The sequence below is a fragment of the Heterocephalus glaber genome, unplaced genomic scaffold (genome assembly GCF_053883595.1).
Source record: "Heterocephalus glaber isolate CG9 unplaced genomic scaffold, H.glaber_assembly_v1.0 deba00001509, whole genome shotgun sequence".
Classification (NCBI taxonomy): domain Eukaryota; kingdom Metazoa; phylum Chordata; class Mammalia; order Rodentia; family Bathyergidae; genus Heterocephalus; species Heterocephalus glaber.
The window spans coordinates 31367923-31383606 of NW_028258325.1; the positions used below are offsets into that span (position 1 = coordinate 31367923).

A 15684-nucleotide genomic window follows, 5' to 3' on the forward strand; every position below is an offset into this window, starting at 1 on the left:
ATAACTTTCAAGAACATAGGGGAAAAGACTTGGCAGTACCCTTCATCTCCAAAGAACTGCAAAAGAACTGTGCAAAAAAAAAAAAAAAAGGCACAGAAATCACTTTAGTCAACCTGGGACTACGCCCCATTTGACATCAAGTTTCTCTGGAGGTAATTTGCAATCTACAACTATAATACTGGTAAAATAATGCTGAGCAGCATTTTACAAAGCCTAGGACAGGAAGTAAAGGCTCCTGAGACAAAGTAACACACACACACACACACACACACACACACACACAAAACACTGTTATCTAAGATTAAATCTAACCAGACTAGTAATAGTGGTAGTCAATAATTGCACTTAATGCTTTAAATATTTTTTCTTATTTAATCCTAATATCATTAAATGATTGAAAAATAAGGTGAATTGCTTACAGTTCCCCACTAGCAGGCACTATAGCTAGGATTTGAACACAAGTCTGTTTGATTTCCAGAGACTGAGGTTTTATCTAATAGGATATACTGTCTAATCCTGATGTCACACTAATAAATTTTGGTAAACCTGATTTTTTTAACTGGATAAGTTATGTGTTCATGCATTATCATGTAAAATAATGAAGTAGTTGTATGATACTACATTCAGTAAATGTTTCCTTGTAGGACCCTTCAGTAGAATGTTTTGGGAAGCAATCGATGTCAATACATAGTCCACAAGTAAGCTAAAGCTCTCTGAATTATGCAACATTTGTCTTCTCAGCATTATACGATTCATAAAACCATAGGTAAAAGAGAGAGAACACAAATAATGAATAATAGGAACAAAAGAAGGAATAACAATAGAGAGCCCATGGATATGAAATAAATAAAAGGAGTATTTTAGAGAAAATTTTGGAATCATTTGACAATTTATAACTTTAAAAAAATCCTTAAGAAATACAACTTTTCTGAACTGACACAAAATAAAATAGAAAATATGAATAGACATATGTCTGTTAAGGAAATTGAATTTTTATCTAAAATATATACACAGAGAAAGCTGCAGGTCTGGATAACTTTCTGACAAATATTATTAAATATTTAAGGATGAAATAACACCCATCTTAGCTAATCTCTTTTCAAAAACTTGTTTTATGAGGCCAGCAAACGTTGAAAAAAACTACTGCAAAGAAAATAAAATTACTGACCAATATCCTTTATGATTATTCTTATTAGAATATTGCCAAAGTTAATTCAGCAATATATAAAAAAGAATAATACATTATGACATAGTTGGGTTAATCCTAAAAAATGCAAGATGGATTTTAATCATTTTGCTCCCAGAGGTAAATGGAGACATTTGTGTGTGTGTGTGGGGGGGGGTGAGACAGGGTCTCACTATATAGCTCAGGCTGGCCTTGAAATCACTATGTAGTCTAGGCTGAGCTGGAACTTATGGCAATCCTCCTGCCTCAGCCTCTCAAGTGCTGGGATTACAGGTGTGTGACACCACACCTGGCTTTTAACCATTTAAAATCAAGGCTGGGGCCAGGGATTTAGCTCAGTGGTTCTGCAGCCTGCCTTGCAACCCCAAGGACCTGAGTTCGATCCCTGGTACAAAAAAAAAAAAAAATCAAGGCAATTCACCATAATGATAGAGTAATGGAGAAAAGTCATTAATAGATGTAGTAGTAAAACTAAGTTTGACAAAGGCCACTTGCATCCCTGAAAAAAAAGCTGAGAAAATTAGTAATAAAAGACAACTTTCAACCAGATGAAGGCATCTACAAAAGAGTCTATAGGTAGTTTCATGCCTGATGAAGTACAAAAACTTTCACCCAACATTAGCAACAACACAAAATATTTTATCTTAAAACTGAATAAACACATTCTCGAGTTTCAAGCCAGTACAATTAGGTGATGAAAAGAAATAAGATACTTTTTAAAAAAATATTTTAAAGGTCTAGAAGAGCTACATATTTCACTTTATTTTGTTTTGTTTTTGTTTTTGTTTTTTTGGTGCCGGGGATCGAACTTGTGACCTCGCATTTTCGAGGGAGGCGCCAGAACCACTGAGCTAAATCCTCGGCCACTACCTAGAAATAAGATACTTAAGGATCAGAAAGGAACAAGTAAAACTGATAATATCTGCAGATGACCTGAAAGTTCACAATCATCCCAGAAATCTACAAAACTAACAGATGAATTTAGCAAAGTTACAGAGACTTGTACCAATATACAAAAGTTTTGATTTTATATTTCAAAAACACACAATTAAAAACAAAAAATGTAGCCAGGGATTTAGCGCAGTGGTTCTGCTGCCTGCCTCGCAAGTGCAAGGTCACGAGTTCGATCCCCAGTACCAAGAAAAAAAAAAGTAAAATTATATTTCCAGTAATTTTAAAAAACATATATTCCATATACTCTTAGGAATAGATTTACCAAAAGATGTGCAAGGTCTCTTGAAAAACTAAAACACTGAGCATAAAGATCCAAATAAATGGAGAGATATACCATGTTCCTGAGTTAGAATATTCATTTTATTAAGACATCCATTTTTCCCAAGTTATCAATTGATACAATTCAATTCTGATAGTACATGGAGCTTTGTAAAACTTAACAAGCTACAGTGGACACTTGACTTACAAACTCAATAATTTCCTAAGGGCTGGTTGCAACTAAGTCAGCTGAGATCTGGATGTTTACCTGGGAACATGCTATAGATAACAAGAGGCAGATGAACCTTCCATTAACCTAATTAACCCAAGTTGTTCATATGCCAGGCTGGTCCTAACTTGAGCATCCACTGTATTTCTAAAATTTACATGGAAATTTTTAAAACCTTAGTATATTAATATATTGGAAAAATAAATTGGAAAAAATTAGAGAATTTAATTACCTGACTTCAGAATATCTTTATAGCTATGTTAATCAATATAGTTTCAATCCATGTATTAAAGGTTGGATCCACAGCCCATGATGCTATTGGGAGGTGGCAGAACCTTTAACAGTTGGATCCTAGTGGGAGGCTTCAGATCATGGGAGTGTGCCTTTGAAGGAGCTTGTGGGGTTTTGGTTTCTTCCTCTTTCTCTTTTCATGTCTTCACCATGAAGTGAACTGTTTGGCTCTCCAATGCTCTTATCATGATTGGTGTCCCAACACCTAACCCTAACTGAAGCCTAATGGGTCTGTCAACCAATGGGTCTGTCAGATCATTGACTAAGACCACCAAAACTGTATGCCAACATAAACCTTTTCTCTTTTTAAGTTGATTATCTGGGGGTATTTTTTACAGTAAGGGGAAGCTGACTAACACAGTCATTAAGATAGTGTAGAATACTGAGCCAAATAAATTAAGGAAAAAGAATAAAGATCCCAGAAAAGGACCAACATTTATCCGTTCATTTGATTTTTGAAAAAGAGGCTAAACAATAAGAAAAGAAAAATATTTTCAATAAACTATGTTAGAAAAACTGAGCAAGGAAAAAATTTAAGCTATTGGTCATAAAAAAAAAAACTTTCAAAATGAATACTAGGGCCAGGGATTTAGCTCAGTGGTGCTGGCACCTTCCTTGCAAGCACAAGGTCCTGAGTTCAATCCCTGGTACAAAAAAAAAAAAGAATACTAATAGAAAAGATTCCAAGGAAATAGTCACAACACACATATATGACAAAAGATTTGCATCCAAAATACATACACAACTCTTTTGATTTAATATGAAATGAATAATCCAATTAAACATGGGCCAAGATTTTGACTAGACTTTTAGCAAAAGAACATATGTAAGTGGCAATATCTTTAGAAAGTTTTCATAGTTGGAAACTAATAATTGTTTGGCTCCAATTAGAGAAACTTGTTCCTTAGAATAATAAATCATAAGAACCAAGTTACAATGAAATACATAATTTAAAAATAGTGCTAGGGCCAGAGATTTAGCTCAGTGGCATTGTGCCTGCCTCACAAATGCAAGGTCCTAAGTTTGATCCCCAGTACAAAAAAAAAAAAGGACACAAAAATAGTGCTAACATTTGAGAATTTTAAACACTGTAACTGTTTTAATATACTATATATGCCCATGTTATGTATACACACATGCTGAATGTTTTTTCCTCCATGTGTAATTTTTTACTGATTAGAAATAAGAAAAAAGTCAACTTTTACTGTGAGATTAGATTTTTTTCCCCTCAAATTCTTTTATTGGTACATTTTAGGTATACAACACATTTACATTTATCACTGGGTGCTTGTGCCTTTACATGATGCATCTTGGTTCTTATTCTTGCCCCATTCCCTGTTCTCCCTTCACCCCCTCTACCTTTCCCTATTTACAAAGACTTTGTTTCCATTTTTTCCTTTTCTCATAATTTTTCCTTTCCCTTCTTTTCTTGCCCCTTCCCCTCCCACTTCACCTACCCCTTTGGAACTTTTCTTCCTATTTTACATTTTCGATTATTCATTTTAATTGTTATTTACACTCTCAGTTTCTCACACCAGAGAAACTATTCGGTATTTACACATGTGTGTCCTATTTATTTCACTTAAGAGGATGGCCTCAATGTGCATCCACTTAGCTATAAATGTCTCTAGTTTCTTGTTCTTTATGGCTGAGTAGTACTTCATTTTATAAAAAAACCCCACATCTTCTTTATCCAGTTTCCAGTTGATGGGTAGATTTTTAAATTATGTAGCGTATCAACTCTTCATAGCACTGTTTTAATTTTTAGAGGAGAGCTCTTTTAGTACTAAATAGTTCCAGGTTGATTAAAAGCAATATATAATTCTACTCACAATGAAATCATATTCTCCTCACAAAATGAATATACTTTGACTAAAAGGTGATTACATTTGCAAAGCATTTTGCCAAATGGGAGACATAAATGGTTATTAATTAGGGCAAGTCATTGTTTGACACTCTCTATGGTGCTCCTTTAGATCCTTAAATTTATTGCTTTCCAATTCTACAATCTACAGTACAGAGTGTGGCTCATCTCCTTTTCTGCTAAAACACTCAGTGTGATTTGAAGGCACAAAAGAGACAGGATGGACTAATAGGCCATTTTGTCTTTTAGCAAATGCAAGAAGAGATGAATACTGTGTGAAACTAATTGTACTTGAAAGGACTACCCATTGCAGAATGTTAAGTAATTTTTTTCTAACCTTTGCTCCCTTTTTCATCATAGGCAAGACCATTAAAGAGACATCATAACTTCATAATATCTTCTGACAGGTCTGCTCTTGTAAGAAAAATGCTCACCATATCAGCACGGGCAATGAAGAACCTTTCCTTGAATTTCATCCATCTATGTAATTTTCCACTGATTCTAACTAGACAAATGCAGGGTGTGGCAGAAAGAAAATAATCCAGGGAAATACACGAAAATGTTTTAAAATTAGTGTTTCAAGGGATGGAATAGGAGGTGGGGGAAATGGTAAAAGTTGCATTTTTGTTCTTGGAGGGTTTAAAATACTTACGTGTGTCAGTGCCCTCCGAAAGGCTCCTGTCTCTGCTCTATAGCCTAGAGGAACCCACTTCCAAGTCAGTCTCTTGTCAGTACAAATACTGACAATTTAAGAAGATATAAGCTTCTCAGAACATTAAAACAGTATTTGCAAATAAACAGCCCACATTTTCTGAGCACCTTTTCTAAGCAAGGCATTGTGGGAACTTGACAGACATGAAGAATGAAGAGACATAAAATGAAGTCTCTTCCCCAGGGAGTTTACACTCTGGAATGTGGACAGAGCCATGGAGGTGGTCTATACCCAGACAGTTTGGGAACCTGTATATCTTAATGCCTGAAAAAACAAGACAGAGCACAGACAAATGACTCATCATAGGAAATGGTGTGGGGACAAAGTAAAATTGACCCCTCCTACTTTGTTATATTCTATTCATAGAATAATTTACTCTATTAATGTAAAACAAAATATTGAGTATAAGTTGCTTGAAAGGAAGTCACCAAATAATAGCCTACTAGAACAGGGGTGGGAGGTGTAACTAGCCACCTAGGGGTGGCTCTCCTTAGGTTCCTCTGAGTGGATGAGGAGAGTCCAAGGGGGCTGTGGGGTCCAGCCACCCCCACACTGTGACACTGTTGTCCAAACTCCATCCTAACAGTATGCCTGTGATCTATCTGTAGATTGTGGCCTCACCTAAGATTAGTTAAAGCAAAATATTTGTTTTGTCTAGAAAAAAAAATAAGGAAGGATGGAAAGAAGGAAGAAAGGAAGGAAAGGTGTGTCCATTAACATAAGTTCCTATTTGGGAAACAAATGATTATGCTACATTTGCACAGAAAGCAAGGAAGAAAAGAAAAAGGAAAGAGGGAATTGCATGGATCTAAGTCAACTCTCTTATTAGGTATGAGAGGTTAAGCAACTAAGCAAAGGCTATACCGCTTGCAAATCTCTTGACCAGTACATTTTCAGATGTGTCACACTGATGCATTAACACTGGTGGCACACACCATGGGTTTCCCATCCAATAACCACCCCTGCACCTTCTGTCTCCTTTAACCTGAGCCTGTATTAATTACATATGGGCTATCCATGTGTAACAGGGAAAACTGAGTCCTCTCCAGACAGAGCAGTGCATCTTAATCCACTAAAATTATGATGTAGTGGCTGGTAGATATCTATTATGGGTCTGACTGCCCATCATCTTTTTTTTTTTGGTACCGGGGATGGAACTCGGGTCCTTGCGCTTGCACAGCAGGTGGCGAAACCACTGAGCCAGATCCCCAGCCCTGCCCATCATCTTTTGAGGAGCCTCTTAAGGTTGAGGGAAGATTGGGAATACTACATGTTGGTATTATAAATTCTGCCCTGCTGATGGATAAGCCAGAATGTCAATTCACAGACTTCCTTTGACTACTTTTTCCCCTACAGTATTGTAAAACAAATAATATGCATCATGCCATTTTATCAATGAATACCTCACCATGCCATTTTTAAACACAGTAGCATCCAATGTAATATATGAATCCATATATGAATTTCCCTGATTGTTTCAATACATACATCTTTTTATAGTTGGCTGGATTGATCCAAAAAGTTTCAGATTTTTGCGTCTGATTGTTATATTTCTTGAGTCTCTGTTAGTCTAATGAATCTTCTTCTTTCTTTTTTCATGCCACTGTCTTGTCGGAAATACCAGATCATTTGCTCAATAAAATGTACTATATCTTGGATTTAGAGGGATTTCCTCTTTTGTTTGACTAGTTCTTCTATCCTTGATATATTCTTTAAAATGGTAGTTGGGTCTGGAGACTTGGTGAGATTCATTTCCATATCATAGTTCTGCAGAAATACTTTCTGAGAGATATTAGGTAGTTATGTTGCATTGCATCATGAGATACACATGGCAAGTCCTCCTTTTAGTGAGGCTATGATTCATTAGTGGGTTATAGCCTGTATCTTTTAAAGAAACTCCTTTCCTGTTTTATCAGCAGGAATTGGCTTCTAAGACATCACTGAAACAAGCTGTCTGGTTTATATGGTGATGCTTTTCCTGGGAAGGCACTGGGTATATTCTGACCATTGAGATGGGATGGACAGTTTGCTAAGAAACTTTTGTGAAGTCTTTTCTCACCCTTACAGTGGGCCCAGAGAGAGAGAGCTCTCTTTCCTCTGAATTTTGGATATTGCTACACAATGATATAACATTTGAGTTGCTACAGCCATCCTGCAACCAGGAGGGACACCCTGAGGATAAAAGCCAAAGCAGAGGAGGGCAGAGCCAAAGACAGAAAGAACCATGGGCACTCATGATAACACTGAGCATCCCACCTAGTCATCCAGGACCCACACTTAACCTGCACCTCTTCTCTGGGATCATCTATTGCTGTGTTTTAGTGGATTTGATTAGTTTTTCATGACATGGCACTCATAGATGATACTGTATGATAAGATTTACACATCACTCTGGCATAGGAGTTTCACAGGAGGTCATATTATGTAGTGAAGATAAAGTAAAATGCAAATTTTGAGGCAATACACAGAATGTAGAATTTGTATAGCATCCTAAATAAAAACATTTGATGAGGAACTTAGTCTTGCTTTTGTGAACCTAAGATTTTTTATGCCAGAGATTTATGCTTGAAATGGCTACGTGAAGTTGCTAATCAAAATTTGTAACATTATCTTCAAATACTTGAATGTAACTGTTAACAAGAAACTTTGCAAAAGTAGAGAATAAAAAATGTAAATCATTTAAAAAACTATTAAAAATACAATAATTGAAATTGTATTTGACAAGCTCAACAGATCAGTTTTCTCTCATTAGCAATTTAATCCTGAATTTTCTTGATTCATGTAAATGGATTTCTCATCTAATGGAATTTTCTCATATCAAATACTTCAAAACAATGCAAGGTTCTAATTCATAGATGCATTGTTAAAATAGGAGCCCTACAGTGAGCATCCTGTAGTGGATGCCACTAAATGTTAATATCAACTATAGATATGTAGATTAATTAATTAATTAATTTAGGTTTTTTTGACACAGGGCCTTGCTATGTAATACAGGCTGGCCATGCACTTACTATGTAACCCAGAATGGCCTTGAATCCTCCTGCCCCAGCCTCCTAAATGCTGGCATTACAGGCATGTACCACCGCACCTGGCTAGACTTATCTAATATTTGCAAAAACAAATATTAAAGCCACCACCTGAAGGTGCGTCTGCCACAGGTCTCTCTCTAGATCTTGGACACCATGCCATGGTTTGGGGGCCACTTAGAACATGAACATTCCAACGCCCTCTCCAGAGAGGGTAGAATCTGGGGGTAGGACACCTCCTTGACTCCACTCGGCCTGCCATGCTGGAGCTCTGGAAACTGTCCCCACTCAGACCACACAGTGTGAAGCCCTGATGCAGCTGCTTGTAGCAGGGGACAACCTGCCCAAAAATGACAGTGGGCAGGCTGAGGCAGAGGTGATCTATATTTCACAGCACAGCACAGCGGACTCTAGGCATCCCTTGATGCCATCCTGAGATGGGTCTTCTTGTCCTTGCAGCAGAAAGCATCCTAGCCGATGTGACTGTGACTGTTCCTCATGCTGTATCAACTTGGCCAAAGTAGGAAACACCGGAAGTTAGTAAGACACACTACTGGGTGTGTCTGAGTGGGTTGAGAAGGAGCGAGTGGCCTTGGATAATACATATGGCCCTTGGCCCCTTCCCCTCTGGTGGTCATCCCCTGCTCTGCTTCCCAGTCACCATAGCGTGAGCAGCTTTGCTGGTAACTTCCCTCTTCCTTGATGGTCCTACCTTGGAGCCAGTCTACTATGGCCTGAATTTCCTGAAACCATGAGCAAAATTAAACCTCTCCTCATTTAAATTGTGGGTGTCAGATATTGTGACCCAGTGTGAAAAGGTAACCCAAGAACATTACATGAATTATGTGATGTTACGATGCTTCAGCTGTATTTTACTTATAAAAGAAATATACGATATGCCATTCCTAATTCATAGGACATTTAAATTTCAGATGACAACCACAATGAAGATCATATCCTCTACAAAAAGGAGAGCCAAGTGTGGTAATGCATGTCTGTAATCCTGGCACTGGGTAGGCGGATATATGAGGATCACTGCAACTTCCAGGCCAGCCTGGGATACATAATGAGTTCAAGGCCAGCCTGATCTACATTGTGAGACCTTGCCTCAAACAAACAAACAAACAAACAAAAAGGAAGAATTCTAATATAACATATGTGTCTGGTGCCTGTGTTACCTCCTTTAGTCCATCTTTGATTGAAGCTGCAGCTGTAGGCATGGTTACACGTGAGTTAAGTCTTATGAGCTGCTAGCAACCTATGGTAAGAGCATTCTGGTGGAACATCTTCTCCCAGGTGGGTACAGATCAGAGAGTGTGAGATAGCTAACTTCCCCAGAGACAGCCCTCACTCTGTGCAGGGAGGAAGCCAGGAGAATCTGCAGCATTTATAGTTTCCAAAAGACGACACGGGGAGGTTTTTCTCTATACTCCTCCAATGCCCTGGCTGATGCAGCTTCCAGTACTGTGACTTTGACCTTGACTGGCAGCCCCATTTTCTTTTCTTTTTATCTACGGCTCTCATTCTCCATGCTCACTCTCTTCTATTTCTGGGTACAACCTCTCCAATAAACCACCTGAACCTGATACCTTATCCCAGGCTCTGATTTTAGAAGAATCTACACTAAAAAAAAATAAATCTAATATTCAAATTGTGTTTATGTAGTAGAATTTTGTCTAATAAAGACATGGATTTTATGAGTCTAGCAAAACATAAGATTTTTATATGTGCGGATACTCACTCCTTACAGATCAGGCAGACAGAGTTATCTCGATGCACTACAGTAACGCTGGAGTCCCACTGGGGCTCTGATGACAGTCGCAAACCCTGTGTGAAGCCTCATTAACAATGCAGCCATCCCACTGCATAGGACTGACAGTGCTCCATTCCTAAAAATAGTTTGTAAATTAACTGTTCTCAGCTTGAAGTCTATTTTCTAAGAGAAAATACTGCATTTCCTAATAGAAATATTCCAAATGACAAGGCAAAATCTGAATGCAAAGAGTTGTCCACCTGTAGTCTGCTTTGCCAGGCAAGAGGAGAGATGATGAAGGAGTGGACTTCAGAAGTTTTGCCTTGAAGGGGCTATGCCTTGACGCACATCAAGAGCAAGGCCAGAGGGACAGAGAGGAAGCTATGTCAGAAGACGAGTGAATGGTTCTCATACCTGGAAGTTACAGGTGGGAAATATGCCTAGAAATAACCATGTGTGGCAGAAGACCCAGATAGAACTTTCCGGCTACACTGAGCCAGGGCTGCATACCACACACCTGTCTCCCCTTCTTCCTCAGCTAGGGCAGCAATGGCCACAGTGAAGACCCTGAACCCTAAAGCCGAGGTGGCTCGCGTACAGGCGGCGCTGGTGGTTAACATCAGCATGGCGTGGGGACTGCTGGATGTGCTGAGGAACAACTTGGGGCCTAAAGGCGCCATGAAGATGCTCATTTCTGACGCTGGAGACATCATACTAAAGATGGCAATGTGCTGCTTCACGAAATGCAAATTCAACACCCCATAGTCTCCTTAATAGCAAAAGTAGTAACAGCCCAGGATGATGTAACTTGTGATGGTACTACCTCCAACATCCTTATCACTGGCAAGCTGCTGAAACAGGCAGATCTCTACATTTCTGAGTGTCTTCATCCCAGAATAATTACTGAAGGTTTTGAAGCTGCAAAGGAAAAGACCCTGCAGTTTTGGGAACAAGTCAAAGTAAGCGGAGAGGTGGACAGGGAAACACTTATGGATGTGACCAGAACATCTCTACCCACTAAAGTTCATGCTGAACTTGCAGATGTCCTAACAGAGGCTGTAGTAGATTCCATTTTGGCCATTAGAAAAAAAGATGAACCTATTGACCTGTTCATGGTTGAAATCATGGAGATGAAACATAAACCTGAAATGGATCCAAGCTTAATCAGAGGGCTTGTTTTGGACCATGGGGCCCGGCATCCTGATATGAAAAAAAGAGTGGAAAATGCATACATCCTCACATGCAATGTCTCCTTGGAATATGAGAAGACAGAAGTGAATTCTGGCTTTTTCTATAAGAGTGCAGAAGAGAAAGAAAAATTAGTAAAAGCTGAAGGAAAATTCATTGAAGATAGTGTTAAAAAATAGTAGAACTGAAAAAGGTCTGTGGTGATTCAGATAGAGGATTTGTTATTAATCAAAAGGGAATTGATCCTTTTTCCTTGGATGCTTTTGCAAAAGAAGGCATAGTAGCTCTGCATAGAGCTAAAAGGAGAAATATGGAGAGGCTGACTCTTGCTTGTGGCTCTAAATTCCCTTGATGACCTAAAGCCTGACTGTCTGGGACATGCAGGACTGGTTTATGAGTATACTTTGGGAGAAGAGAAGTTCACCTTCATTGAGAAATGTAACAATCCCCCCTCTGTCACATTATTGGTCAAAGGATGTTGACCAAATAAGCACACTCTCACTCAGATCAAGGACGCAATAAGAGATGGCTTGAGGGCTGTCAAAAATGCTATCAGTGATGGCTATGTGGTTCCTGGCGCTGGCGCAGCATAAGTGGCAATGGCACAAGCTCTGATTAAACACAAGGCCAGTGTGAAGGGCCGGGCCCAGCTCAGAGTCCAGGCATTTGTTGCTCATTATTTCCAACACACATTGCTCATTATTTCCAATGTCCTTGCTCAGAACTCTGGCTTTGACCTTCAGGAAACATTAGTTAAAATTCTACCGGAACATTCAGAGTCAGGTCAACTCATGGGTGTGGACCTGAACACGGGTGAGCCGATGGTAGCAGCAGAAGCAGGTGTATGGGATAACTATTGTGTGAAGAAACAGCTGCTTCACTCCTGCACTGTGATTGCCACAAACATCCTCCTGGTGGACGAGATTATGCGGGCCGGAATATCCTCTCCGAAAGGCTGAGTGGAAACCTCCCTGGTATCATCGGAATCCTGAAGATTACAGAATGATCCTGAAGAATAGAGTTGTGGGATTTTTGTCCTAGCTTCAAATGATTTTCAAAGGAATTTTCTTTTTCCACATGAATAAAAGGAGAGAACCCTTGGCATCTATTAAAAAAGGAAGAAAAAGAGAAACAACTGTGTGTGATCAGATAGGGTTTCCCTCCAAACTTATTTCTACACAGAACCTTAGACCATGACCTTCTCTGGAAAAAGGGCTTTCGCATATGGAATTCCTTAAGTTAATATGAGGTCATATGAGTTTAGGGTGATCTCTAAATCCAAACAAGAGATAGAGACCGAGACACACAGAAAGTAGAGGGAAGATGGTGATGCAGGCAGAGGTCAGAGTGACAGCTACAAGCCAAGGAGCGTGAGGATTCCCAGGAGCCTCTAGAAGCTGGGCGAGGCCAGAGGAAGGATTGACCTCTAGGGCTTTCAGAGGGTACAAGGCTCAGCCAACTCCTGGAATTCAGATTCCTAACCTCCTAAACTGAAAAAGAATAAATTTTTGTTGTTTTAAGGCACGCAGTTTGTGGCAATTTGTTATGGCAGCCCAGGAAATGAATATCATAACTAACAAAATCTGGGCTATTTTCAAATATAAAGGCCCCCAATTCTCTCTTTCAGTAAAGCTAACAGGATGGAGCAGAAGAGAATTTCTCACTTTACTTTCAAATGTGAGGATGTGAAGTAATGGAGTATCATGTCCACATCTAAAGTCAGGGTTAAACTCCATCAGAATGCTTCTAGAAATGAGGATGGTGGAGATTTATTAAGGGCCGATAGTCGACCAGAAATGATAATTCATTAACCTTTACAACAAGCCCTTGTTAGTGCAGGTCCTGGTATTATCCCCATTTGACAGATGAGAACCTGAGCCAAAGGCACAAGGCTGAGTGGCCAAATCAGAGTTGGACCAGAGCCCATGGATCTCCCGCTATGCCAGACTCATAACACGCCTCATAAACATGGGGATGCCACATAAAATCATTTTCTTCTGCAAACATCTGGTTTTTCTTAATTAACTGAAATACAGTATTAACAAATTAAGACTTGGAGAAATCCTAATTAACAGATCAACATAGTAGTAGGATAATCACAGAAAACTGTCCATAAGAATATCACTCAGCATAGGTATAGCACGTCCTAATTTCATAATCTCCCTCTCTCTCTCTCCCTCCCTCCCTCCTTCCCTCCTTTCAACATCCGATGCTAGAGCTACTGGATACCCAATGACAACAAAAAATAAATTAATAAAAAAGTCTTGACCCAAATTCACACCTTATATGAAAAGGAAATCAGAATGGATAATATTTATAGATTTAAGTGTAAAATGCAAAACAACACAACTTTCAGAAGGAAATGGAATACAGGAAGGGAATTTATCATTTCTTTGCAATGCGAAAAGCTCTCTGAAATAATTCTTCTAAGTAAACAGAAATGCCTCAGCCACTCTCTTCACTCCTCACACACTTACACAGTTGCCTAGAGCCTTTCTCAACTGAGTCTGATGGACAACTTGCTCCCAGTTCAAGTCTTGGAACATTTGGAGCGCTAAAATTTCACTACTTAAGCACATATGGTACACAGTTAACTCCTTTTTTGATATTCATGTGTACTCTGTCACAGCATTGTGGTTTCTACTCTCTACTTAATTTTGCTGTTGTAATGAACCAAGAATCAGCCATAAAGATAAGAAAAGAATGGGTATGGCTGTGTTTCAATAAAACTTTATTTGCAAAAACAAGCTGGGAGCCAGATTTGAGCTGAGGTCCATAGTTTGCCTACTCCTGCTGTCCTTCAGGAGCTGGATGCTGCCTGACACTCTCAAGTCCTGCACACCTTGGATTAGATGCCCCATCCCAATTACACTGAAGTTCTTATGTTTTTCACACTCATTCCTCTGTACCTCTTCATAGGCTATGCCTTTTGTTATATTCTTCTTTTTATTCAATCTTACTCTACCATCAGCTTAGCAAACCTCTGTGGATAGCACGCCATTCTGTATGAACCACTGGTGACATTTCTCCTGTTGTATTGTCCTTATTCATGAGTTAACCTATAATTAACCATAACTGTGATCACAGATTGCAGAGATTACAGATCAGAGTACCTGAAGGAATATATTTGCTTGCTGAATACTTCTAGCAACATCATCTTTCTGCCACATCATTTATATTGCACTAATCATACCTTGGTATAGTGCATGTTTCCCTTTACATATTTTCTTTGGCCAAAGTAAAGGCTTAACGTCCACAACAGAACAAGAATTTATAGCACATATAAGCCGGCTCCTCTCCTTTATCCTGGTCTACTTCCTTATCCTCACTTCTGTTTTGTATAGATTTGATGTTTTGTTTGCATTTTGCAATTTTTTGGTAGATATTTCTTAAAAGCTACCTCAAATCTTTGCATAAAAATGCAGGATTTGTTTGCCCTTTTTTATTCATCCACGAATAAGCCTCCCAGATCACTTCTTGCACTTTTTCAAAGTAGGAACATTCTACATTTTTGCTTATATGGTGTATTCAATGTATTCATAACATTAGCTGAGGAATCATTGTGAAATGAAATGAGTAATAATAATGGCCAGTAGAGAAATGCAAGCAATGAAATATTTCTTTTATTGAACTTTGTATCATAGGGACTGGAGAAAACCTTGAATTAAAGAAAAATAAAAACATGAAGGAAGCCACAGTCTTTGTGAACTTGCTCTCAAAATGAACAGTGAATATAGCTGTGTCATGGGGCTGAGGCGTCACTACAAAGTAACTGCCATGTAGATTGTAATATTTATTAAAGGATAAATAAAAGCATCTGTTTATATGAGGTATAACTATGTATTATTACATTCAACACTAAAAATAGCAATTGTGTAGAACTAGACCAATAAAAGATCTTTGAAGGAAAGTTACTTCGTCTCTGATATGGTTGAAGATTGTTCAGCACCTTGTGATAATAAAAAGTCACCCATTTCCCAGCTGGCTTTGTTACTGTTTCAACTTCACCACAAACCATGCTCATTTTCTCCCCACTACACACACAATGCACACATATCCTTCCACCCACATAGGAACACCATTGCCAGAACCTACAAGATGGATTGAAATTTCATATTTGGGAGTTTCAAGTTGAAAGTACAACACAGTAGTACGCACATTGCCCTTTTCTTTAGGCCTTGCTAAATAAATGCCTCCCCATACCAAGCTAACCATCTCTGGGT

The 15684-nt window shown here is 38.7% G+C and overlaps 1 long non-coding RNA gene and 1 pseudogene across 2 annotated transcripts in view; one reads left to right on the plus strand and one right to left on the minus strand.

Moving 5' to 3' along the window:
- LOC147825105 (uncharacterized) overlaps positions 1-15684 on the minus strand; it is a 124101-nt gene that overhangs the window by 83287 nt on the left and 25130 nt on the right. The gene's annotated exons all lie outside the window — the stretch shown is intronic.
- The window catches only part of LOC147825106 (T-complex protein 1 subunit zeta pseudogene), a 37278-nt pseudogene that overhangs the window by 5078 nt on the left and 16516 nt on the right, over positions 1-15684 (plus strand). The window contains exon 2 of the transcript XR_015441336.1: positions 1-15684. This exon is cut by the window's right edge and continues 16516 nt beyond it. The product of XR_015441336.1 is annotated as a T-complex protein 1 subunit zeta pseudogene (transcript).